This window comes from Dipodomys merriami, unplaced genomic scaffold (genome assembly GCF_024711535.1).
Source record: "Dipodomys merriami isolate MVZ:Mamm:240054 unplaced genomic scaffold, mDipMer1.0.p SCAF_128, whole genome shotgun sequence".
Lineage (NCBI taxonomy): Eukaryota > Metazoa > Chordata > Mammalia > Rodentia > Heteromyidae > Dipodomys > Dipodomys merriami.
In genome coordinates this window covers 3,360,021-3,387,521 of record NW_027202582.1, presented here as the reverse complement: position 1 = coordinate 3,387,521, position 27,501 = coordinate 3,360,021, and the positions used below count along the sequence as shown (strand labels likewise).

Genomic DNA, 27,501 nt, shown 5'->3' with positions numbered 1-27,501 from the left:
ATTTGCTGGGCTAACAAACAAGTGTGACCCCTCTAGTTGTGGATTTTAAGGTAAACAAAGTAATGATGAACATTCTAAGTCTTATCTATTTACTGGCCAGAAAAGCAAATGTGTTGCTCAAAAGCTGAAGCTATGTTTCTTCTTCCAGTTTTTTTCCTTTAATTAAACCAATCTAGGCTTAAATATAGTGTAAGGTAAGTCAACACAAAATAAACTGCTGCATTTTACCATTCTTGGTTAGTCTAAAATACAGATTCCAATTCATAATATTAAATTATCTATTTTATTCCTGGTTGTATATGTGTGTATAATTAAAATATTTTAAAAAGACATGGAAGGAGGCCTGGTGCTGGCCCACACTTGTAATCCTAGGTACTCAAGAGGCTGAGATCTGGGCTGGGAATGTGGCTTAGTGGCAGTGCTAGCCTTGAGCAAAAGCAGCACAGGGATAGTGTCCAGGCCCTGAGTTCAAGCCCCAGGAATGGCAAAAAAAAAAAAAAAAAAAAAAAAGACTGAGATCTGAGGATCCTGGTTCAAAGCCAGATCAGACAGGAAAATCATGAGACTCTTATCTCCAATTAACCATCAAAAGGCTGGAAGTGGCTCAGTGGTAAAGCAAAAAAGTTCAAGAACAATAACCAGGCCCTGAGTTCAAACACCAGAACCAGAGATGGCAGGAGAGGGGCCAAATGGAAATATAAACTCATAAAATAGTTACTTACAATGAAGGCATTGTGATTGGTGAGGCCAAGGGTGCTTTTTAGTCATATTTATAATATTTTGATTTTGCACAATAATGAATCCATGTTATCTATATAGTTAAAAATCAGATTTGAAAGCTATAAAACCACTATGTGATTTAAGCTTTGAGAATTTTAACAGATTGTATTGTTGACTGTGTGCAAAACAGTCTACATTTATTAATCCATCAGCCCTCAGAAGATAATTGTTATTGCAATTTAAAATGAGAAGATGAGACCTGACTCAGAATTTAAGAGGTACCCTGGTTTTAAAGTTTTTGCAAAGATCTACTTATTTTAGTAAACAGGGTGAAAGTAAGGAGAAATGGAAAAGAGAAGAAAACATTTTTTTTTTTTTGGCGGTGGTGGGGTTTGAACTCTGGGTTTGGGCACTACCCCTCAGCTCTTCAGCTCAAGGCAAGCATTCTACTGCTTGAGCCACAGCACCACTCAGAGCTCAGCCTCCTGAGTAGCTAGGATTACAAGCGTGAGCCACCGGCACCCAGGGAGAGGAAAACATTTTTTCTCTCCATGCATGAAATGGAAGCTAAAGACTCCAAGGATACTGTTTTAAGGTCATACAAATATTAGGGCCTGGAATGTCGACTGTACTAAAAATCAGGTTAAAGCCCTATTAAGGAAATATTCAATTGTTTCAATAAGGGCATATTCAGTTAGTTCAGGAGTAAAAAGAAAATACTTTTAAACTTTTGCCATTGTTGAAGAGATGGGAGTAGAGATTCTGCTTATTTAACCAACCTCAGCAAAGAAATTAAAAATAAGCATTTTTGGTTATTTCTTGACTGGCTTACTAACCATGTTGAACATGTAACAGCCCAAACCTAGCGCTAGCCTTGAGCTGAAGAGCTGAGGGACAGCGCCTAGGCCCAGAGTTCAAGCCCCACAACCGGGCCAAAAAAAAAAAAAAAAAAATCAAGCTGGGCACTGTAATCTTAGCTATTCAGAAAACTAAGGATCTAAAGATCATGGTTTTAAGCCCCCTGAGCAAGGAAGTCCATGAAACTCTTCTTATCTCCAGTTAACCACCGAAAACAGCCACAAGTGGAACTGTGGCTCAAGTGGTGGAGTGCTAACCTTGAGCAAAAAACCTCAGGAACAGCACCTATGCCCTGAGTTCAAGCCCTAAGACCAGGGAGCTGGGGGGAAAGACTTTAAGAAGATTTGTAGAACTGAACAAGTACCTACCCCAGGGACTTAGTTAATTCTAGGGCAAAGACTAGTGGACAGGTGAACAGAACCTTAGGTAGGAACTAGTTGTTTCTGATAGAGGGTTCTATTAGACTTAAAATTATAGAGAATTGAGCATGTGGTTCAAATGGTAGAACACTTTTCAACCAAGCAAGTCTTCGAGTTCAATCCACTGTTCTGCCAAGGTGTTGGGTGGCTCAATTATGAGTGTTTTCCTACTGTGTGCAAGGTCTAGTACAAGAAAAGTGACACTAACACTCAATTTATCTTGTTTTAAATTATAAAATAAGCATCAGTATTACAGTAACAACCACACATAAAAGTTTTATATTAACCAATAGGAAAAACAATTTAATAATAAATAATAGCCAATATAAGTCAATAGGAAAACCAATTTTTCCTATTTTTAAGACCAGTCTGTGCAAGGAAGTCCATAACACTCTTATCCCCAATTAAGCACCAAATCAAACAGAAATGGAGCTATAGCTTAAGTAGCAGAACACTAGCCTGGAATAAAATAGCTCAGTACCAGCACCCATGCTCTAAGTTCAAGCCAAAGGAGAAGGGGAGAAAGGGGAGGAAGGGGAGGGGGAAGTGTGGGAGGGGGAGGGGGGGGTCTGGTGTCAGCCTGTAAGTATCGGGCATATATATGTGTATGTTTAGGTAGGCATATTTTCCCATGTACATGAAACCATCTGAAAGTAAGTTCAAAATACCATGGCCTTATACTTCTAACTTAAGTCTATTGTTTTCTAACAATAAGAACATATTCTTATCAAATAGCTCAAGTTGCCAACTTAATTTTATGTTACTTTTTAAGAAATCTGCCGGGGGGCTGGGAAGGTGGCTCAGTGGTACAGCGCATGGGTTTAATTCCTCAACACCACATAAGCAAAAAGAAAAAAGCCAGAAGTGGCACTGTGGCTCAAGTGGTAGAGCGCTAGCCTTGAGCTGAAGAGCTGAGGGACAGCCCTCAGGCCCAGAGTTCAGGCCCCATGACCGGACCCAAAAAAACAAACAAACAAAAAAAGAAATCTGCCGGGTGCTGGTGGCTCATGCCTATAATCTTAGCTACTCAGGAGGCTGAGATCTGAGGATCATGGTTCAAAGCCAGCCCAGGCAGGAAAGTCTGTGAGACTCTTATCTCCAATAAACCACTAGAAAACTGGAAGTGGCGCTGTGGCTCAAGCAGTAGTGCGCTTGCCTTGAGATGAAGAGCTGAGGGACAGCGCCCAAGCCCCCCGACCGACAAAAAAAAAAAGATTTCTAACTTTTTAAGAAATCATCTACTTTTAAGTGCTTCCAGTATCAGGTAGTGACCCTGTGGCCAAACAGGTTCTGTAGCTTGGCAATGGCTAGAGCTGGCGGGCCATACCCATCATTAACTAGAAAGAAAAGCTGCCTGCTTACTACACCAGACAGAGGGCCCACACTGGCTGACCACTAAGGGATCAGTCACTAAACTATGTACTTCAGGGGTAGGGACCATGTTGCAGTCATCTTTTCTCCTCCTGCTTCAAACAGTGTTGGGATTCAGTAGGTATTCAAGAAATACAGAGGGGGGCTGGGAAGGTGGCTCAGTGGTAGAGCGCTTGCTTACCTTGCATGCCTGAGGCCCTGGGTTCGATTCCCCAGCACCACATAAGCAAAAAGAAAAAAGGCAGAAGTGGTGCTATGGCTCCAGTGGTAGAGCGGTAGCCTTGAGCTGAAGAGCTGAGGGACAGCACCCAGGCCCAGAGTTCAGGCCCTATGACTGGACCCCCCCCCCAAAAAAAAAGAAAGACAGAGTGGCCAGCCACCAGTGGCTCATATCTGTAACTAGAAACTGGACTTTATTTCTTACAGACTCTTGCTCCTATGACATACATTTTCTGATTTCCATTGTTACCTCTGTAGCACAGAACTTTTCTGGGGGAACTTGCATGAAAAACAAGACGATCTTAGGGGAAGCAGAGTTGCACTTTGGTGATCTCAACAAGCTGTAGGTTTGGGACCTAGCAACTAGTCAGTAGACCACAGAGCTCAAGGAAGAGAACAAGGTCTTTGTAGACAAACTGGCCATCATTTCATAAAACAGTTGGTAGCCTAAACTGAGCTTTTTGAAAAGAAGCCAAAAGTGAAAAGATGAAGGCCATCAGTGTTTAAAACTTTCTCAAACCCACAGCAAAATAGAGAGTAGCCTAACAGCAATTTCAAGCACAAATAGTAGGAGCCAAAAAAAAAAAAAAAAAATCTGGGAGCCATAGCTCATGCTAGTAATACTAATTACTCAGGAGGCTGAAATCTGAGGATATCACTTTGAAGCCAGCTCTGGGAGAAAAGATCATGAAACTCTTACCTCCAATTAACAACCAAAAGCTGAAAAGTAGAAGTGTGGGTCAAGTGGTAGAGTGCTAGCCTTGAAGGAAAAAAAAAAGCTAAGTGAGAGCACAGGCACACAGTGCCAAAACTAAAGGAAAAAAGAAAATATAAGTATGCCTAGAAAAGTATCGAGTTGAATATAAATGTATGTAAACTAAGCCAGGAACTGGTGGCTCATGCCTATAATCCTACTCAGTAGGCTAAAATCTGAATATCGCAGAAAGCCAGCCAAGGCACGAAAATCTGTGAGACTCTTATCTCCAATAAATAACTCAGAAAAAGCCCAATGTGGCACTCTGGCTCAATGGTAGAGTGTTAACCTTGAGCACAAAGAGGCTCAGAGACAGCACCCAGGCCCTAAGTTCAAGCCCCTAAACTGGGGGGAAATTGTGTAAACTAGAAGCAGAACAAAATTACAAGAGTGCTAGTCTTGAGCTGAAGAGCTGGGGGACAGCGCCCAGGCCCAGAGTTCAGGCCCCAGGGCCAGATCCGGAAAAAAAAATTACAGATCATTTTACTTTTCAGAAATGAATCGAAAACTTCACATTTTTTGTACATACACATACATATGCTGGCACATATTTACACAATGGAATTTACCCAACACCAGAAAAAGAAAAAAACAGAACCACAAGGACAACTCTCAAAGCTTAATACTAAATGGAAAAGGCCTCTTACAGAAGAGCAAATGCTGTAATTAACTATATATGATAAAACAAGAAAACTCTTCTCTGATGATGTCAGATACAGAGATAATTAAGACATTAACTTGAAGGGGCATGAGAAAACTTTACATGGGGATACATCCCTCTAGTTTGTATCTATCTTGTTTTCAACAATGAATTATGCCGTCAAATTCACCAAACTGAACATGGGAGATTTATGCATGTTGTTAGTTCCATGCCCTGGGGGGTGGAGGGTATATTGGAGTTCAAGGCTACAAGTGCCTCACAGATGCTAAGCAAGCACTCTACCCCTGAGCTATGTACTCTACCACCATATTTTAATTTATTTTTATTTTTGTCAGTCATAGGGCTTGAACTCAGGGCCCGGCCCTAGCACTGTCCCTGAGGTTCTTTTGCTCAAGGCCTAACACTCTGCCATTTGAGCCACAGTACCAATTCTGGCCTTTTCTGTTTATGTGGTACTGAGGAATTGAACCCAGGGCTTCATGCATACCAGGCAAGCACTCAACCACTAAACCACATTCCCAGCCCTATATTTCAATTTTTTTAATCCCCTTTAAAAGAGAGAGAAGAGAGAGAGAGAGAGAGAGAGAGAGAGAGAGAGAGAGAGAGAGAGAGAGAGAGAGAGAGAGAGAGAGAGAGAGAGAGAGGCTGGGAAGGTGGCTCAGTGGTAGAGCGCTTGGCTGGCATGCATCCAGCCCTGGGTTCAATTCCTCAGCACCACATAAGCAAAAAGAAAAAAGCCGGAAGTGGGGTTGTGGCTCAAGTGGTAGAGTGCTAGCCTTGAGCTGAAGAGCTGAGAGATAGCACCCAGGCCCAGAGTTCAGGCCCCATGACCGGACCCCCCCCCAAATAAAAAAGAGGTACACTATAGGTCAACAAAGACTTCGTAGACATTTAGATATTTGTCACATACAGTGGATATTTATGGCTTCAGACCAACTAATCACTAGAAAAGGAGCAACAATTGAGAGGAATTTAAACAATGAAAGATAATACTGTAATAACAGTAATGTGTTTTTTTCTTTTTTGGGGTGTGTGTGCCAGTCTTAGGGCTTGATCTCAGGGCTTTGGCACTGGCCCTGAGCTTTGTGCTCAAGTCTACTGCTTTATTACTTGAACCACAGTGCCACTTCCATGTCTATTTTTAAACATCATGTGTGTGTGTGAATGTGCATATATATATACATGCACACACCCATGATATTGGAGTTTGAACTTAGGGCCTTGTGCTTAGCTAGGCGGGTTCTCTACAATTTATGCCATCAAGAATGCTTTTATTTTCACCCCTCTAATAGGGTCTCACTTTTTTCCCACGCTGGCCTAGAAATGTTTCCTAAATATCTGGAATGAGAGGTGCCCACTACTCTACCCAACTCTTACTTGTTGAGATGAAAACTCTCAAATATTTTGCTCAGGCTCTCTTTGAACAGCAATTCTCACACTCCTGAGTAGCCAGCCATATAGGTATGAACTACGGAGCATAGCTTAAGAGTATATGAAGCACCAGTAGCTCATGATTGTAATCTTAGTTACTCAAAGGCTAAGATCTGAGGATTGCAATTTAAAGCAAGCCCAGGCAGGCAATTCCATGAGACTTGTATCTTCAATTAACTACCAAAAAATACAAAAGTGGTTATATTACAAAGTTAATATTACAGAGCAACATAGATGAATATTGCAATGCTGACTTAAAGGGAAAGTAGACACAAGGAATACATGGTATTCCTTTTTTTGGGGGAGGTACAGGCACAGGAACTGAACTCACACTTGCTAGGCAGGTGCTTTTACTGCTGAGCCATGCCACTAGTCATGATTTTTGCCAGTGCTTTTTTTTTTTTTTGGGGGGGGGGTCCGGTCGTGAGGCCTGAACTCTGGGCCTGGGTGCTATCCCTCAGCTCTTCAGCTCAAGGCTAACACTCTACCACTTGAGCCACAGCGCCACTTCCGGCTTTTTTGCTTTATGCTTATGTGGTGCTGAGGAATCGAACCCAGGGCCTCTGGCTTGCAAGGCAAGCCCTCTACCACTGAGCCACCTTCCCAGCCCCTTGCCAGTGCTTTTGAAACAGGGCCTTACTTCCTGTCCACACACTCTTGGAAGCAACTTGCTTGTTAGGTTTCCTATGTGGCCAAGAAAACAAGAACATGCCACCTTGACTAGCTCTGTTGAGAAGAGGTCTTCTAAACTTTTTTGTTCATGCTGGCCTTGAACTAGTTGTTCCAATCTCAGCCCTCCAAGTATCTAGGATTATAGGCCACCAGCACCCAACTATTTTTAAAACAAAATTATAAATAAATTATAAATTATACAAAATTATAAATAAAAGTTTAAAACAAAATTATAATGCTAGAAGTCACTGAGGGGAAAAAATAGGAACTCATGAGACATGAATAAGTTTCTGTGATAGTTGCAATTTCAAATCTTTAATATCAGTGCTGCTAGTGGAGTTTGATCTCAGTGCCCAGACACTATTCCTTAGATAACAAGGATTATAGGCATAGGCATTTCTGCTTAGCCCAGGCTAGCCTCAAACTCGCTATCCTTCTGCTTCAGCTTCCCAAATTCTAGGATTACATGTATGCACTTCCACACCCATCTTGCATTTTTGCTGGGCACCAGTGGCTCTTGGTTGTAATCCTAGCTACTCAGGAGGCTGAGATCTGAGAATCAAAGCTCAAAGCTCAAAGTCAGCCTGAGACTCTTATCTCCAATTAAATCAACTACCAAAAAGCCAGAGGAGCTGTGGCTTAAGCAGTAAAGTGACAGTGCCCATGCATAAAGTTCACACACACACACACACACACACACACACACACACACACACACACACACAAGTGCACACAAGAGTAAAATGGGGCTAAAGGTACAACTCAAGCAGTAGAGCACTTTTTCAGCAAATGTAAAGATCTGAATCAGTCAAATACAACCAAAAAAAAAAAAGGGCTGGGAAGGTGGCTCAGTGACAGAGTGCTTCCTTGCATGCATAAGGCCCTGGGTTCAATTCCTCAGCATCACATGAACAGAAAAAGCTGGAATTGGCGCTGTGGCTCAAGTGGTAGAGTGCTAACCTTGAGCTGAAGAGCTGAGGAACAGCGCCCAGGCCCAGATTTCAGGCCCATGACCAACAACAACAACAAAAAAGTGTGTGTGTGGGGGGGGGGGGGGGGGGGGAGGAATGTTATACAAGTCATCAGTATTACATTTAAAAGATTGATTAGCATGAAAAAACTAATTTTACCAATGAAAGTAACTATTTCAATTTCTTACATTTTCTTTTCCCTTTTTTTTTTTTTTTTGGGGGGGGGGGGTCAGTCATGGGGCTTGAACTCTGGGCTTGGGCCCTGTCCTTGCGCTCTTCAGCTCAAGGAGAATGCTCTACAGCTTGAGCCACAGAGCCACTTCCGGTTTTCTGGTGGTTAATTGGAGATAAGAGCCTCCCAGAGTTTCCAGCCCAGGCTGTCTTTGAACCGCAATCCTCAGATTTCGGCCTCCTGAGTAGCTAGGATTACAGGCATAAGCCATCGGTGCCCGGCTATTTTGATTTATTTCAATTCCCTTCCATTATCATATTTAATTACAAATTCAATAGGAGTCTTTTGTGGGTTTTGTTTTGTCGGTTGTGGGGCCTGAACTCTGGGCCTGGGCGCTGTCCCTCAGCTCTTCAGCTCAAGTCTAACAGACTTTCCTGCTTGGGCTGGCTTCAAACTAGGATTTTCAGAATTTAGCCTCCTGAGTAGCTAGGATACAGGCATGAACCAATGATGCCTTACTAAAACTAAAAATTTCTAGACAATAATGCTGCTTTAAGACAGGTTTTAAAAGTCTATTCTTGAAAGTTAGAATGAACTTGTGACTTTAAATGAGCATCATTATTCCACAATACTGTGAATTTCCAGAAATTATGTAATCACTTGATCACAATCAAAAAAAGGACCTCGGGGAAGGGAGGGAGGGAGGGGATGGTAGGGGGAAAACAAAGGAGGGGGTAACAATGTTCAAGAGGAAGTGTACTCATTACCTCACTCATGTAACTGTAACCCTCTGTATAGTATCTTTACAATAAAAAAAATAAAAAAAAATAAAAAGTATATATGATACATAAATGAAAAAATAAATAAAAATTCAAAAAAAGTCTATTCTCGATTTAAAGAAATGTAAAGCAATTTAAAAAATTCTGAATCTATGAAAAATTAGGTTTTATTTTTATCAAGGTAGAGAAATTGGGGCTGGGAAGGTGGCTCAGTGGTACAGTGCTTGCCTCACATGCATGAGGCCCTGGGTTGGATTGCTCAGCGCTACATAAACAGAAAGGGCTGGAAGTGGAGCTGTGGCTCAAGTGGTAGAGCACTAATCTTAAGCTGAAAAGCCCAAGGACAGCGCCCAAGCCTAGAGTTCAAGCCCCACAACTGACCAAAAAGAGAGAGAGAGATCTAGAGATTCAATGCTTCCCCTGATCTACAACTATAAATGACTTTAGACTACAATGCTTGAAAGTCTACTTTTTAATTCTACGTTTATCCAGCAAAGTTCTTTGGTTCATGGCTGATAACTGACAATGGCACAAATATCAACAGCAACTATCCTGAGTGTTCTTACAATGTCTAATTTCTTCAGAAAGGAAGAAAGTTTTAAATTTTAACTTGTGTTTCCATAAGTAATATAAAAGATATAATGTTAGCTCATGGATAGTGCCCAAGCCCTGAGTTCAAGCCCAAAAACCAATACAAAAACAGATCGACAATCAAATATAGTATCTTTCCAAATACAGAGATTAACTAAGAAAGAACCTGCAGGATAAAGAATAGTAGCATATAACTAACCCTTTAGTAGGCAAGAATGAGGTAACAAGCCTGAAGAAAACAAAGTAATTGGTGTTATTAAAATATAATGATTGGGGGGTTGGGAGGTGGCTCAATGGTAGAGCGCTTACCTTGCATGCATGAGGCCCTGGGTTCGATTCCTCAGCACTACATAAGCAAAAAGCAAAAGGCCAGGAGTGGCGCTGTGGCTCAAGTGGAAGAATGGTAGCCTTGAGCTGAAGAGCTGAGGGACAGCGCCCAAGCCCAGAGTTCAGGCCCCACGACCGGGCCCCCCCCCAAAAAAAGAAAATATAATGATTGGGCCGAGATGTAGCTCAGTGGCAAAGCGCTTGCCTAGCAAGTGCAATGTCCTGGGTTCGATCCCCAGTACCAAAAAAGAAAAGACAAAAATAAATAAATAAATAAATAAAATATAATGATTTCTGCCAGCATGGTGGTTTACATCTGTAATTCTAATGCTCAGGGTGCTGAGGCAGAAATATTGACTTACATACTAGCCAGTACTATATAGCCTGCCTGTCTCAAAAAAAAAGGGCTGGGATGGGCTGGGAAGGTGGCTCAGTGGTAGAGCGCTTGCCTTGCATGCATGAGGCCCTGGGTTTAATTCCTCAGTACCACATAAACAGAAAAAGCTTATTGCAAAATGCCTTAAGTAACTGCTCTAGGTCCATGCTTAGTGGCAAGACTTAAAACTCATATCTGGTCTCTGCAATCCTTTCCTCACTACATTTTCCTCCCTAATACCCTCTAAGGATTTTTTTTTTAAACAGAAATGATTATGAGAAAGGTTTGCTGAAAGGTCTGAGATAAAATAGAGATAAGGTTTACTAAATCCTGGAAGTGCTCAATCAGAGAACAATGCTCCATCTTAACAGTTCTTTTTTAGAAACTCCAATTTTATAAGGTTTCCTCTATTTTACAGAATAAACTTAAAAACACTGTTAAGCCAAAATAGTAGTGGAAATAAAGCTCTAAACCTATTGCCAAGCACAAAATATACATTTGATAAAACTTACTATTGTTTCCAAGTTGTGTGCAACTCCCTTTATAGAGAGTGAGTGAATATCAACAATAATCAGCCCTTTTCAGTCTACAAACAACTTGTATGTACCACAATGAAGTAAATATTGTTATTGTTGGTGGTGATAAGGGCCTCAGGGCCTGGGTGCTGTCCCTGAGCTCCTTTGCTCAAGGCTAACACTCTACCACTTTGAGCCCTGGTGCCACTTCCCATTTTCTGGTGGTCAATTGGAAATAAGAGTTGCAAAGGAGGGGGGGGGAGGATGGGAAGGGATGGAAAGGGGAAACAAAAGAGGAGGCTACAATGCTTGGTAAGAAATGTACTCATTATCTTGCCCACGTAATTGTAACCCCTCTGTACAGTATTTTCACAATTAAAAAAAAAAAAAAAAGAGTTGCAAAGGACTTTCCTGTGGAGGCTGGCTCTGTGGCTTTGAACCTCTACCCTCCTATTTCAGACTCTTGAGTAGCTAAGATTATAGGCATAAGTCTCCAGCATTCTTGCTTTCTGGGATAGAGATGTGGGTAGACAGGGCTAGAGCCCCAGGCTAACAATACTTGGCTAAGAGTTCAAATCTCTCCAATCAAATGTCTATCTGCTGCTACCAAAAAAAAAAAAAAAGGCAACCTTTACTTTTGATACTTTTTACTCCAGTCTGTCAACAAAAGGCCTGTCCTTTACGTTTATCTTCTCTTCTCATTATGGAGAAAACATACAGTGATAAAACGCATCCATATAGGCTGTGAATGTACTAGGTAATGCTTGCCTAGTATGCATGAAGCCCTGGGTTCAATTCCTAAGTACCACACAAACATAAAAGGCTAGAAGTGGCATAGTGGCTAAAGTAGTATAATTATAGCTTTGAAAAAAAAGCAGCTCAGGGGCTGGGAAGGTGGCTCAGTGGTACAGCGCTTGCCTTGCATGCATGAGGCCCTGGGTTCAATTCCTCAGTACCACATAAGCAAAAAGAAAAAAGCCAGAAGTGGTGCTGTGGCTCAAGTGTAGAGCACTAGCCTTGAGCTGAAGAGCTTAGGAACAGCGTTCAGGCCCAGATTTCAGGCCCCACGACCGGACCCCCCCCCAAAAAAAAAAAAAAAAAAAAAAAAAAAAAAAGAAGCTCAGCCTAGGTCCTGAGTTCAAGTTCCAGGACTGGCAAAAAAAAAAACCCAAAAAACAAAAAACTACTAAATATACTGTCTCTGATTCTACTCTGATACTAACTATAGCTACCTATATAACTATTTTCAGACTTTTTATTCCTGTCCTTCGGCTTGAACTCAGGGTCTAAGTATTGTTTATCGAGTTTTTTTTTTTTTTTTCTCAAGGCTAGTGCTCTCTTTTTTTTTTTTGGGTCCGGTCATGGGGCCTGAACTCTGGGCGCTGTCCCTCAGCTCTTCAGCTCAAGGCTAGCGCTCTACCACTTGAGCCACAGCGCCACTTCCGGCTTTTTTCTCTTTGCTTATGTGGTGCTGAGGAATTGAACCCAGGGCCTCAGGCATGCAAAGCAAGCACTCTACCACTGAGCCACCTTCCCAGCCCTAGTTCCCTAACTCTTTAACCATCTACTTCCAGCTTTTTGGTGATTAGAAAAAAAAAAGTCTCATGGACTTTTCTGCCACAGCCAGCTTTAAATGGTAATCCTCAGTTCTCAGCTTCCTGAGTAGCTAGGGTTAAACGGCATGATCCACTGGCATCTGGCAGTAATTTCTTGGGTAAGCAAAGAAGAATCCTAACAATATATATGAAGAAGTCTGGTTTGTTGCTGGTTTGGTTTTATTTTTGACCTGAGATGGGTTCTTGTTATATTGCCCAGGCTGGTCTCCTATTTGTAGGCTCAAGTGATCTTCCTGCTTCAGCCTCCTAAGTAGCTGGGAATATGTGGACACCACTATACTAGAAAAAAAAAGGTTTTTAGATAATTTTAAGTCAAAAAGTTTGAGGTTAAAAGTTATTTGTAGCTATTATTTCTAAAACAGAAAAACAGACTAACAATTTCCAGTGGTTATCAAGCTTTGTTATCTATCAGAATCATCTAGGGCTAGAGATATGTACCTCAGTGGTAGAGGGGTGGCCTATCATGTCTGAAGACCCTTAGAACCCTTAGATTCAAACCCCAGAACCCACAGATGGATGGATAGATGGAAGGAAGGGAGGGAGAGAAGGAGGGGGGGGAAGGGAAAGGAAGAGAGGGAGGAGAGACAGAGATAGAGACCGGGGCACTGGTGGCTCATGCCTGTAGTCCTAGCTGCTCAGGATCTGAGGATCTCGGTTCAAAGACAGCCTGGGCAGGAAAGTCCAAGAGACCCTTTATTTATTTATTTATTTATTTTGTGTCGGCCATGGGGCTTGAACTCTGGGCCTGGGTGCTGTCCCTCAGCTCTTCAGCTCAAGGCGAGCGCTCTACCACTTGAGCTACAGCACCACTTCCGGTTTTCTGGTGGTTTATCGGTCTCTCCTGCCCGGGCTGGCTTTGAACCGCGATCCTCAGACCTCAGCCTCCTAAGTAGCTAGGATTACAGGCGTGAGCCACCATCGCCTGGCACCAAGAGACCCTTTATTGCCAATTAACCACCAGAAATCCAGACTAGGAACTGTGACTCGAAGTGCTGGAGTACTAGCCTTGAGCAAAAGGAGTTCAAGTATGGAGTTCAAGTCCCACAACTAACGAAAAAGAAGGGAGGGAAGGAAGGAAGGAAGGAAGGAAGGAGGGAGGGAAGGAGGGAGGGAGGGAGGGAGGGAGGGGAGCCCAAAGCATAGCTTAGGTGGGTGGAAGAGTGCTAGCCAATGAGTGGAGAGTCAGTTATGGAGTTCTCAATCCCAGGGAAGAGGGGAAGGGAAAAGGAAAAGATAAAAGGAAAAGGAAGAGAGGAGAAGAGAAGCACAAGAGGAGCTTAGCTCTAGTGGAACCAATGCTATGTCCCCCACTCTCGGTTTCTTAGTTTTTTCTTTTTGTTCTGGTACTGAAGTGTGATTCAACTCAGGGTCTCACATTGTCACTTTGTTTTTCACTCAAGAATGGAGTCTTTCACCTGAGCAACAACTTTACTCCCAGCTTTTTTGCTGGTTAATTGGAGGTAAGAATTTCTTTTTTTTGGGGGGGGGGGGGTCCGGTTGTGGGGCCTGAACTCTGGGCCTGGGCGCTGTCCCTCAGCTCTTCAGCTCAAGGCTAGCGCTCTACCACTTGAGCCACAGCGCCACTTCCGGCTTTTTTCTTTTTGCTTATATGGTGCTGAGGAATCGAACCCAGGGCCTCAAGCTTGCAAGGCAAGCGCTCTACCACTGAGCCACCTTCCCAGCCCAATTTCTTGAACTTGTCTGCCTGGGATGGCTTTAAACCTCAAGCCTCAGATGTCAGCCTTCTGAGTAGCTGGGATTATAGAAATGAGCCACTGGTACCCAGCTACTCACAGAGTTTCTGACTTCATCATTCTCCTTTTTGATTTGTTTTTGAGGAGGGGTCCGGTCGTGGGGGCTGAACTCTGGGCCTGGACCCTGTTCCTCAGCTCTTCAGCTCAAGGCTAGCGCTCTACCACTTGAGCCACAGCGCCACTTCCGGCTTTTTTCTTTTTGCTTATGTGGTGCTGAGGAATCCAACCCAGGGCCTCATGCATGCAAGGCAAGCACTCTACCACTGAGCCAACTTCCCAGCCCTTTTTGATTTTTTGTGGGTTTTTTTTTTTGCCAGTCCTGGGGCTTGAACTAAGGGCCTCAACACTGTCCCTGAGCCTCTTTTGCATAAGGCTAATAACACTCTGCCACAGCACCACTTCTGGCTTTTTCTGTTTATGTAGTACTGAGGAATAGAATTCAGGGCTTTATCATGCTACTAGGCAAGCACTCTACCACTAAACCACATTCCCAGCCCCCTGATCATTCTATTTCTAACTATTTTCCAGTAAATGCAGTTGGCACTTGGAAAACAACTGATTTAAACTATTACAACTGAGAAGGACTTTGCGAATAAATAAAATAAAGCTAAGTAAATCAACCCAGGCTTCCTAATTAGCAATCTTGGGTTCTTTCCATTTATAGAACTCAGGTACAACACTTTTTTTCAGTCGTGGTCTTGAATGCCTGGCTCAGATACTAGCTACTCAGGAGGCTGAGATCTGAGGATCACGGTTCAAAGCCAGCCTGGGCAGGAAAGTCCCTGAGACTCTTATCTCCAATTAACGACCAGAAAACCAGAAGTGGTGCTGTGGCTCAAGTGGCAGAGTGCTGACCTTGAGCTGAAGAGCTCAGGGACAGCAGCCAGGTCCAGAGTTCAAGACCCATGACGGACAAAAAAAAAATCTATTTTTTAATATACTTTTATATAAAGTACTAAACCCATATTTGAACAGACATTTTGGAGCACTTTAATAAGACACAGGCTTGCCTTTAAAAAGTAAACTTTTTCTGCGTAAAGAAAGGATTAGTTATGCCTGCAATCCTAGCTACTCAAGAGACTGAGACTTGTAGGACTACAGTTTGAAGCCTGAACAGAGACCTCGTAACTCCATTTCCATTTAACCAGTAAAAAGCCAGGCTGAAGGTAAGGCTCTAGGGACTCAAGAGTACCAGTTGTGGGCTGGGAATGTGGCTCAGTGGTCGAAGTGCTTGCCTTGCATGTATGAGGCCCTGGGTTCAATTCCTCAGCACCACATAAGCAGAAAAGGCCAGAAGTAGCGCTGTGGCTCAAGTGGTACAGCACTCGCCTTTGAGCTGAAGAGTTTACGGACAGTGCTCAGACCCAGAGTTCAGGCCCCACGACCAACAAAAATTAAATAAATAAATTAAATTAAATAACTTAAAAAAAACTGCTTAAAAAAAAAAAAGAGTACCAGTTGTAGCCGGGCACCAGTGGCTCACACCTGTAATCCTAGCTACTCAGGAGGCTGAGATCTGAGGATCATGGTTCAAAGCCAGCCCAGACAGGAAAGTCTGTGAGACTCTTATCTCCAATAAACCACTAGAAACCGGAAGTGGAGCTGTGGCTCAAGTAGTAGAACACTTGCCCTGAAGAGTGCAGGGACAGCGCCCAAGCCCAGAGTTAAAAAAAAAAAAAAAAAAAGTACCAGTTGTGAGCAAGAAAGACAAGTGAAACCCGCCTGTGTCTCACACCTGTAATCCTGAAATCAAGATCTGAGGATCACGGTTTAAAGCCAGCCAGGATGGAAAGCTTTTTTTTTTTTTTGAGGGGGGGGTGGGGAGGGGATCAGCCCTGCACTTGAATTCAGGGCCTGGGCCCTGTCTTTTGAGCTCTTTTTGCTCAAGTCTAGTGCTCTACCACTTTGAGCCAAAGCTCCACTTCCAGTTTTCTGGTGGTCAATTAAGAATCTCATGGACTTTCCTGCCCAGGCTGGCTTTGAACTGTAATCCTCAGATCTAAGTCTCCTGAGTAGCTAGGATTACAAGTGTGAGCCACAAGCACCCAACAACCCAGGAAACTCTTATCTCCAAAAGCTGGAAGTAGAGCTGTGGCTTAAGTGGTAGAGCACTGGAGCAAAAAGGAGCTTGGGGACAGTGCCTAGGCCAAGTTCAAGCCCCAAAACCTACAAGGGGAGAACACTTCAGGGATATCACCCAGACCTTGAGGTTCAAGCCCCAGGACCTGCATCAAAACAAAATTTAAAAAACAGCCTCGGTGGGGCTGGGAAGTTGGCTCAGTGGTAGAGCACTTGCCTTGCATGCATGAGGCCCTGGGTTCCATTCCTCAGCACCACATAAGCAAAAAGAAAAAAGCCAGAAGTGGCGCTGTGGCTCAAGTGGTAGAGAGCTAGCCTTGAGCTGAAGAGCTGAGGGACAGCACCCAGGCCCAGAGTTCAGGCCCCACAACCGGACCCCCCCACACACACACCAAAAAAAAGAAAAACCAGCCTGGGCTACCTGACACTTTCTGTCAAAAGGAAACAAAAAATTCTGGCCAGGCGCCAGTGGCTCACGCCTATAATCCTAGCTACTCAGGAGGCTGAGATCTGATGATCTCGGTTCAAAGCCAGCCTGGGCAGGAAAGACTGTGAGACTCTTATCTCCAATAAACCACTCAGAAAACTGGAAGTGGCACTGTGGCTTAAGTGGTAGAGTGCTAGCCTTGTGCTGAATTGCACAGGGACAGCACCCAGGTCCAGAGCTCACACCCCACGACTGACCCCCCCCCAAAAAAAAAACGGAAACAAAAAATTCTGAAAATGCAGGCTATTACTAGGGTCCAGACAAAGGAAAGGTTAGAACTAAGTGACAGCAGGAACTACAAGAGGATAGTATTAGAAACCAACTGGTCTCAGCAACAACTTAAGCCTAGAAGGCTAACAGAATCATCAGAGCAGTATATATTAATAATATCATTAACACCCCCCCCAAAAAGTATTCTCTCTCACCTTAAAACAAAAACTCTAGGATAGCCTCTTCTGGACCTTATAATTTGTCATACTTAACATTTTAGCTATAACTTGCTCCTCCTCTTCCTCTTCCTTCCCCCTTCATGCAACCCAAATTTACTTGCACTTACTTTTTGGTATCACATTTATTTTGAAGAATGTTTTTTGCCCAAAATGGCACTGTCCCAAAGTTACCAATAACCTCTATGCTGCCAAATCCAATGGAAATTTCTTAATAGTGTATTAAACCTGAGCAGCATCAACCTCAATGAACCACTCCTTCCTCTTTGAGAGACTAGCAGGAGGCTGGGAATACAGCTCAGTGATACAGCACTTGGATGCATGAGGCCTTCGTTTTGATCTAAGACAGAAGGGAAAGGAAGGGTGAGAAAAGAGAAAATAAAAGGTAGTTGACATAAGCTGGTAGCTGGGCCAGGTGGCATACACTTGTAATCCCAGCCTTCAAGAGGCCTAGGCAGAGGTATAGCAAGTTTCAGACATAGACTGATTACACAGTGAGTCTCAAAAAAAAAAAAAAAAAGGAAGAGAAGAAAAGCAAAGCGAAGCAAAGACAGGCGTAGGTGGCTCAGGCCTGTAATCCTAACTACTCAGGAGGCTGAGATCTGAGGATCGGCATTTCAAAGCCAGCCCAGGCTGGCCAGTCCTGGAGACTCATCTCCAATTAACCACCAGAAAACTGGAAGAGTGCTCCCCTTGAGCTGAATAGCTGAGGGACAGTGCCCGGGCCCAGAGTTCAAGCCCCAGGACAAAAAAAAAAAAAAAAAGAGAGGAAAAGGACAGGGAGGACAAGGAAGGAGAATACAAACTAGAACCAAATGTCCCAAAATACAACTTCTCATCAAGTGCCAATGGCTCACATCTACAATCATAGATACTCAGAAGATTGAGATAGAGAAATTACTTGATTAGGAAGATCTTGATTTGGAACTAGAGGTGTTACTCAAGTGATAAAGAGTACCAGCTTTGAGTATAAAAGCTGTGAGAGTTCAAAGTCCCAGTACCCTCACAAAACCCAAACAAACTTAGTGAGTGATAGATACCCACGACAAACTTTTCTATCTGGTAATCTTAGACAAGTGGAATAGTGATGTCTTATGGCATTTTCTTTGTTTTGAAAATATTTATTTCAAGGCTTATGAGCATTAAATAAATAAAAACATACACACTTAGAACAGTTTTGTTGTAGCTTCCGGGGGCTTGAACTCAGGGCTTAAGCACTGTCCTTGAGCTCTTTTGCTCCAGGCTACTGATCTACCACTTGAACTAGGGAGCTACTTCTGGTTTTCTAGTACTTAATTGGAGATAAGAGTCTCAGGACCTTCCTGCCTGGGCTGGCTTCAAACTGCACTCCCCAGATCTCAGCCTCCTGAGTAGCTAGGATTATAGGCAGGAACAACCAGCACCCAGCACAGACCAGTTTTTTTTTTTCCCCTAATGTAAGAACTAAGTAATCATTCAAATTTTTATTTTAATGTAGTTCTTGATGTGTACTGTAAGTGCTACATACAATCTCTTGACTTCCATAGCTAAATCCTCTCATTGTCTTCTCATTGTCCTTCTCCTTACACTCTTTGCAGAGCATCAGTGCTACCCTACTTCAATTATATTTATATGCTTCTGAGGCCCAGAAGCACATCTAATCACAAACTCCAAAGTTATACTACAATGTTTCACAGGTATTTCATAGTCAACCAATTCAAACTTACTCAACACTAAATTTATGGCTGGGGATGTAGCTCAATGGTAGACAACATGCCAATATGTGTAAGCATAAGGGAGGGGGGAAAAAGTCACACAAGGGTCTAGGAAGGTGGCTCAGTGGTAGAGCACTTGCCTTGCATGCCTGAGGCCCTGGGTTCGATTCCTCAGCACCACATAAGCAAAAAGAAAAAAGCCAGAAGTGGCGCTGTGGCTCAAGTGGTAGAGCGCTAGCCTTGAGCTGAAGAGCTGAGGGACAGCACCCAGGCCCAGAGCAGGCTTCACGACCGGACCCAAAAAAAAAAAAAGTCACACAAGAGGAAACTTGAGAATCACACTTATATATATATACCTTTTTACACTTACTAACCTTAATACATTTGATAAGCCAAAGTCTATGATACTATTTTGTAAATATTCTTTTCAGATTATTTCCTCTTTTGTGTCCCATCAGGGCTTGAACTCAAGGCCTTGCACTCTTGCTCTGCTTTTTTGTCCACAGCTGACATTCTACCACTTGAACCACACCTCCAGTGTTTTAGCTGAAAAGTCTAAAGGATTTTTCTGCTCAGGCTGAGTTTGAATGGTGATCCTTAGATCTGTCTCCCAGGTAGCTAGAATTACAAGTTTGGCTTTACCTCCTGTTATCAGTTCTTTTTTTTTTTTTGGGGGGGGGGGGTCCGGTCATGGGGCCTGAACTCTGGGCCTGGGCACTGTCCCTCAGCTCTTCAGCTCAAGGCTAGCACTCTACCACTTAAGCCACAGCATCACTTCCGGCTTTTTTCTTTTTGCTTATGTGGTGCTGAGGAATGGAACCCAGGGCCTCATGCATGCAAGGCAAGTGCTCTACCACTGAGCCACCTTTCCAGCCCCTGTTATCAGTTCTTTAATCCATACTAGATATTACAACTTACCTGAACCATTGTAGGCCTCCCCAGAGCTATTCTTGTACTCTCCCTGATCCTTTCTCTACAATTCAGCTACTGATCCCAAACATACTACTCACTCCTCAGCTAAACTACATTCTCACTGTGTATATGGTAACACCTTATTTAACATGACTCTGACTACCAATCAAGATTGTCTTCCACTCATATCTCTGTAGTGTTTCAGTTTTTTGTCTTTTTTTGTGTGTGGGCTTTTTTTATTTTTGGTCAGACCTGGGGCCTGAACTCAGGGGCCTGGGCACAGTCCCTGAGCTTCATGTGCTAGCACTCTACCACTTGAGTCACAGAACTTCTGGCTTTTTCTATTTATGTGGTACTGAGGAATCAAACCCAGGGCTTCATCTATGCTAGGCAAGCACTATATCACATTCCCCAGCCGTCTGCAATGATTTCCTGGGTTTTGTTTTGGTTGGCTTGTAGGTGTCTCAAACATGTCAAATTCATTCCAACTTGGATTTTTTGCATTAAATAAAAACTCTTGCTGGGTATCAAAGGCTCATGCCTATAATCCTAGCTATTTAGGACACAGAGATCTGGAGATCTCTGCTCAAAGCCAGCCCCCGCTTTATCCCCAATTAACCATCAAAAGGCTGTAAGTGGAGCTGTAGCTCAAGTAGCAGAGTGCCAGACTAGAGTACAAATGTCAGGGACAGGAGCCAAGCCCTGAGTTCAAGTCCCAGGACCAGCACCAAAAAAGAAAAACTTCTTCCACTTTGCCTAGATACCTCTTATCTCACACTTCAGGAATTACCCTTAAAACCTTTTTTAGGGAAAGTGTCCAATGATGTCTCAGCCCACTACTAAAGTTTAAATTAGGGTACCCTATTATATATATGCTTTTTACTACATTACATTTACCACTGTAACCCTTTGTATAGCCTACCAAAAAAAAGAACATTTTCCCAGTCTAATAATCAGAAATGTCTCCAAAATTATTCAGTGTCTCCAGAGAAGCAAAATTAGGTCCAGTTTAAATAAATCTCCAACAAGACTCTTGGCATTTATACACAAATAGTAAGACTAAAGGAAGATATTCTTAGGGGAGGAATCCAAAGAAGTAATACCTCTCTCTGAACATTTAAAATACAATTTACAAAACAAATTCCTGGAAATGAAAATAGTTTTTTTGTTTTTGGTAATGGTGGTGGTAATGTTTTTGCCTTTTTTAAAATGTATTTTATTCTGCCTTTTGGGGAAGGGGAGTCACAGAAATGGAGGGAGGATTGAGGAACAAATGCAGTCACTCAGTAGACACTATATGGAAAATGAACTATGTAATTTGTAACTGGGGAAAAGTAAAGGAAGGGATGACATCGTCCAAAAAGAAATGTACTCATTACCTCATGTATGGAACGGTAAACCCTCTGCATAACACCTTAATGATAATACAATAAAAATAAATAATCTCCTAATCTCCAACTTCCAAAACATCCACCATCATTCTCTATCCCTTTCAAAAAGTCCTACCTGCCAGGTGCCCATGGCTCATGGCTGTAATCCTAACTACTGAGGGATCAGGGTTCAAAGCCAGTCTGGTCAGGAAAGCCTATGAGACTCTGTTCTTTCTGTTGATCATGGGCCTCAACTCTGGGCCTGGGTGCTGTTCCTCAGCTCTTAAGCTCAAGGCTAGCACTCTAATACTTGAGCTATAACACCATTTCTGGCTTTTTCTGCATATGTGGTGCTGAGGAATCAAAGCTAGGGTCTCATACATGCAAGGCAAGCACTCTACCACTGAGCCACCTTCCCAAGGCCCCCCCCCACCCCCCACCCCCACCCCCCCCCCCCGATGAAACTCTTATCTCCAATTAACTGCCAGAAAATTGGAAATGGTACTGTGGCTCAAATAGTAGAGCACTAGCCTTGAGCTCAGGGACAGGGCCCAGGCCACAAGTTCAAACTCCCCCACCTCCTCCGGCAAAAAAAAACACAAAAATTACTAGGTATGGTCTTTATGGTAACCCATGAGTACCTGGAATACTTAAATTCATTTGCCTTTGCCTCCAATATTAGTAGGAGTTGATGCTAGGAACTCAGGACTTATTATCCCTGATTAAGTACTCTCCATTTAATTCTGTCAGTCCTCCACTATCAATATATTTTGCTTCTAACTCTTCCTTGTCATATTTCCACTACTTATGTCCAGAATAGTGGCTCTCAAACCTTACCAACCATGCATCAATCATTTATCTCATTAAAATACAGCTTACAATACCTGGTGGCTGACACCTATATCCCTAGCTACTCAGGAGGCTAAGAACGAGAAGATCTTGGTTTGAAGCCAGTCCACACAGAAAAGTTCACAAGACTTCATATCCAATAAACCAGCAAAAAGTCAAGCTAGAGGCATAGCTCAAGTGGTAGTTGTGATCAAAATTTCAAACCTGAAAACAGCTGAATGAATGAATAAACAAATATATTAATAATAAAATACCCTGCTCAGCAAGGTACAGTGACACACAGCTGTAATTCCAGCACTCAGGTAGCAAAAGCTGGAAGTTTAGGAATTCAAGGTCACTTTGGACTACACAGAAAATATGAGATTGGACTGGTCTATACAACCATACACTGTCTCTGGCTGGAAAGGTGGCTTAGTGGCAGAGTGCTTGCCTAGCATACATGAAGCACTGGGTTCCATTCCTCAACACCACATAAACAGAAAAAGCCAGAAGTGGCGCTGTGGCTCAAGTGGTAGAGTTCTGGCCTCAAGCAAAAGCAGCTCAGGGACAGTGCCCAGGCCCTGAGTTCAAGCCCCAGGATTGCCCCTCCCACCCCCCACCAAAAAAAAAAAAAATACACTCTCAAAAAATAAAAATAAAAAAGCCAACAACAACAAGCTGTGTACTAGTGGCTTACATAGTAATGTTAGCTACTCAGGAGGCTAAGACCTAGAGGACTAAGGTTCAAAGCCAGCCTGGACAGAAAAATCTTAAGAGACTCTATCTCTAATTAACCATCAAAATGATGGCTGAGAACTAAGAGGTGTGGCTCAGCTATACAACACTTGCTTAGCAAAATTATGAACCAAGTAAAACCCTTACTACTGCCAAAAACAAAAACAGGGAGATGTTAGAAGATTTATTTATGTTTAATTATTATTAAGGTACTGTACAGATAGGTTACCGGTTCATAAGTCAGGTAATGAGTACATTTCTTTTTGGGCAATGTCATCCCTTCCTTCACTTTTCCCCAGTTATCCCTTTCCATCCCTGTCTACAAATCGCATAGTTCATTTTCCACATAGTATAGAATGTAGCTGAATGGTACAGCACAGTTAGCAGGCTCAAGATGCAAAATTAACTAATCAACGTGAGAAAAAGAAGGGGGAAAAAAAATTTTGGCAGGCGCTGGTGGTTTGTACCTGTAATCCTAGCTACTCAGGTGCTTGAGATCTGAGCATCAGGGTTCAAAGCCTGTCCAGATAAGAAAGTCCTGAGATTATGTCTAATTAAAAAAGCTGGAAGGGGCTGGGAAGGTGGCTCAGTGGTAGAGCGCTTACCTTGCATGCATGAGGCCCTGGGTTCCATTCCTCAGCACCAAATAAGCAAAAAGAAAAAAAGCCGGAAGTGGCGCTGTGGCTCAAATGGTAGAGCGCTAGCCTTGAGCTGAAGAGCTGAGGGACAGTGCTCAGGCCCAGAGTTCAGGCCTCACAACCAGACCCAAAAAAAAAAAAAAAAAAAAAAGCTGGAAGTAGCTCAAGTGGTAGGCTAGAGTGTTAGCCTTGAGTGAAAAAACTGAGGGACAGTGCCCAGACCCTGAATTTCAAGCCCTAGTGCTGGTACCAAAAGACAAACACAAAAGCTGGACTGAAGGCATGGCACAAGTGTAGAGTCAGCTGTGGAGGGGAGGAAAAAAGCCCATCAAGGCAGGAGGCCCTAAGTACTAGCAGTCTCCTTTGATGCACACACAAAAAAAGAAAAAACATCAAATAAACAACTACATATTTGTAGGCCCAACACCAGGCTTTCTGATTCCATAAGTTTGAGGTAAGACCCAAGTATATATACTTCCAACATGTCTCAGATACACAGAAAATGGATGCTGATGATGATACCTTTGAGAATCACTGCCTTAAGAGTTCAAGAAGTTTCAAATGTTACCTTAAACTATAGCTGGGTGTGATGGTGTATGTGTATCTGTAATTCCAGCTTGCAGGAGGTGGAAACAAGAGAATAGCTTCATCTAGTTCAGCCTTGGTTACATAGAGAGTCTATCTCAGAAAGAAAGAAAGAAAGAAAGAAAGAAAGAAAGAAAGAAAGAAAGAAAGAAAGAAAGAAAGAAAGAAAGAAAGAAAGAAAGAAAGAAAGAAAGAAAGAAAGAAAGAAAGAAAGAGAAAGGAAGGAAGGAAGGAAGGAAGGAAGGAAGGAAGGAAGGAAGGAAGGAAGGAAGGAAGGAAGGAAAGAAAGCCCACCCCACCCTTTTTTTGTCAGTCATGGGCCTAAACTCAACCTTGGCGCTGTCCTTCAGCTCAAGGCTAGCACTCTATCTACCACTTGAGCCACAGCACTACGGGCTTTTTCTGCTTATGTGGTACTGAGGACTTAAACTCAGGGCCTCATGCATGCAAGGCAGCACTCTACCACTGAGCCATCTTCCCAGCCCCAAAAAGCCCTTTTTTTGTGTACCAGTGCTGGGCCTTGAACTTAGGGCTTAGACACTGTCCTTTGTTTTTTTTTGTTCAAAGCTAGCAATCTGCTACTTGAGCCACTTCTCTACTTCTGGGTTTTTGGTGTTTAATTGGAGATGAGAGTCACACTGTCCTACGTGGCTTTGAACTGTGAGATAAGAGTCCCACTGTCAGGATGGGAATGTGGCTTATTGGTAGAGTGCTTGCCTAGCATGCATGAAGCCCTGGGTTCAATTCCCAAGTACCACATACATAGAAAAAGCCGAAGTAACACTGTGGCTCAGGTGGTAGAGTATTAGCCTTGAGCAAAAGAAACTCAGGGCCAGTGCCCAGGCCCTGAGTTCAAGCCCCAAGACTGGCCATTAAAAAAAAAAGTCTCAACTGGGTGCCAGTAGCTCACACCTGTAACCCCAGCTACTCAGGAGGCTGAGATCTGTGGATCATGTTTCAAAGCCAGCCCAGGCAGGAAAGTCTGTGAGACTCTTATCTCCAATAAACCACCAGAAGAAAATTGAAAGTGGCTCAAGTGGTAGAGTCATGAGATGAACAGCTAAGGGACAGCACCCAGGACCACAGTTCAAGCCCCATGACTGACCAAAAAAACAGCCCCACTGTCCCATGTGGCTTTGAACTGTGATCCTCAGATCTCAACCTCCTGAGTAGCTTGAGCCACCAGCTCCTGGCTTGGAAATAACATTTTAACCTTCAAAAGACTCTTCTAGGTAGAGCTGGTGTCTCAAGCTTACAATCCTAGCTGCTCAGGAGGCTGAGATCTGAAGATCATAGTTCAAAGCCAACCTGGGCAGGAAAATATATGAGACTCTTATCTCCAATGAATCACCATAAAACTCGAAGTGATGCTATGGCTCAAAGTGATTGAGCACTATCTTTGAGCAAAAGAGCTTAGGGACAATGCCCAAGCCAAGAGTTTAAACTCCATAACCTACAAAAAAAAAAAAAAAAGTTATTTCCAGAGGTGGAAGCTGGTGGCTCACATCTGTAATTCTAGCAACTACTTAGGAAGCTAAAATTTAAGGATTTCATTTCAAAGCTAGTCAAAGCAGGAAAGTCTGTGAGAATCTTGTCTCCAATTAACCTCCAAAAACCCAGAAATGGAGTTATGGCTCAAGTGGTAGAGAGCTAGCCTTGAATTCAGATCTGTGCCCAGGGCTTCTGTTCTAGCCCCAGTACCAGCACATGCATACATAAAGTGTATTCTGACATCATTATCAGTGCCTCCCAAAATACACCTCCTATTTTAGTCCTACCATTCTAATACCCATATGATGCAGACTTTATACAAACCATAGTAATGCTTATACTGTTGTCTTTACAACTTGAAAGGAAACCCACTTCCCTCCTCCTCTCTACCTACCTGCAGGAGGCCTTCACCACTGTATTTGCCAAAACCATTCGTTTGGTCACTATTTGCTGCCTTTTATCTTTAGGAAGTTTAAGTTTTTACCAAATACTCATAGACAGAGAAAACCCCCAAGAACCTAAAATTTAAAACAGAAAACAAGGATATGAGTGTCATGCATAAGTTAAAAACATACACACAAACTGTGCAACACTATAATTTTAATAGGTTAAGTATAGTAAGCTCAAAGTTATTTTTTAATGTGCCAGTTTATTTTAAACAAAGTCTAACACTGGCTATCAAATATTTATAACTAGATTTATATGTTTAGATGTTTATAACACAGTTGTTAAGGAAGAAATTTTAGATGTAGCCTCAAACCACAAGTTCAAGACTTGCTTGAACTCATAGTGATACTGTATCTCAAAGACAGTGGTTCACACCTGCAATCCTATCTATTCAGGAGGCTGAAACCTGAGGATCTGCAGCTTCAAAACCAGCCTGGGCCAGGCGTCAGTGGCTCACACCTGTAATCCTAGGTACTCAGGAGGCTGAGATCTGAGGGTCGAGGTTCAAAGCCAGCCAGGGCAGGAAAGTCCGTGAAACTCTTATCTCCAATAAACTACCAGAAAACCGAAAGTGTCTCTGTAGCTCAAGTGGTAGAGCGCTAGCCTTGAGCCGAAGAGCTGAGGGACAGCCCACAGGCCCAGAGTTCAAGCCACAGAGTTCAACCGACCAAAAAAAAAAAAAAAAGCCAGCCTGAAAAAAAGCCAGCCTGGGTAAGAAAGTCCTTGGGACTCATCTCCAATTAATCACCAGAAAACTGGAAGTGGATCTTCGGCTCAAAGTGGTAGAGCACTGGCCTTGAGCAAAAAAGTGCTTGGAAGGGGGCTGGGAAGGTGGCTCAGTGGTAGAGCGCTTGCCTTGCACTCATGAGGCCCTGGGTTCCATTCCTCAGCACCACATAAGCAAAAAGAAAAAAGCCAGAAGTGGCGCTGTGGCTCAAGTGGTAGAGCACTAGCCTTGAGCTGAAGGGCTGAGGGACAGCGCCCAGGCCCAGAGTTCAGGCCCCATTACCGGACCCAAAGAAAAAAAAAAAAAAAAAAGAGCTTGGGAACATCACCAAGGCCATGAGTTCAAGCCCCACAACCAATCAATAAAAAAAAAAAAGGGAATATGAGCCGTGTACTGGTAGCTCACACCTGTAATCCTAGCTACTCAGGAGGCTAAAGATGTGACGCTCACAGTTTGAAACCAGCCCAGGCAGGAAAGTCCATGAGTCTCCTATCTCCAACAAATTAACTCAGAAAAAGTCAAGAGTATTGCTATGGCTCAAGTGGTACAGCACTTGTCTTGAGCTCAAAAATGCTCAGGAACAGGGCTGGGAAGGTGGCTCAGTGGTAGAGGGCTTGCCTTGCATGCCTGAGGCCCTGGGTTCAATTCCTCAGCACCACATAAGCAAAAAAAAAAAAAAAAAAAAAAATTGCAAAAAAAATGCTCAGGAACAGTGCCTAGGCCCTGAGATCAAGCCCCAGGACTGGCAAAAATAAAAAGGACATGTATGTGCCCCCTGCATGACATACTGTAAACATATCAAATACTAACTACTGGCCAGAACTAAGAATTTTATTGTTGTTTTTGTTTTTGGTTG

The 27,501-nt window shown here is 43.0% G+C and overlaps 1 protein-coding gene across 2 annotated transcripts in view; it reads right to left on the bottom strand.

Annotated features, from left to right (window-relative positions):
* Positions 1-27,501, bottom strand: part of LOC138824357 (lysine-specific demethylase 2A) — a 110,717-nt gene that overhangs the window by 69,326 nt on the left and 13,890 nt on the right. The window contains exon 3 of one of the 2 annotated variants that reach the window (XM_070018200.1): positions 25,866-25,989. The exons of the other annotated variant lie outside the window; for it this stretch is intronic. The gene's annotated coding sequence lies outside the window, so the exon portion shown is untranslated. The remainder of the gene's footprint in view (positions 1-25,865; positions 25,990-27,501) is intronic. 2 annotated transcript variants of the gene reach the window in all.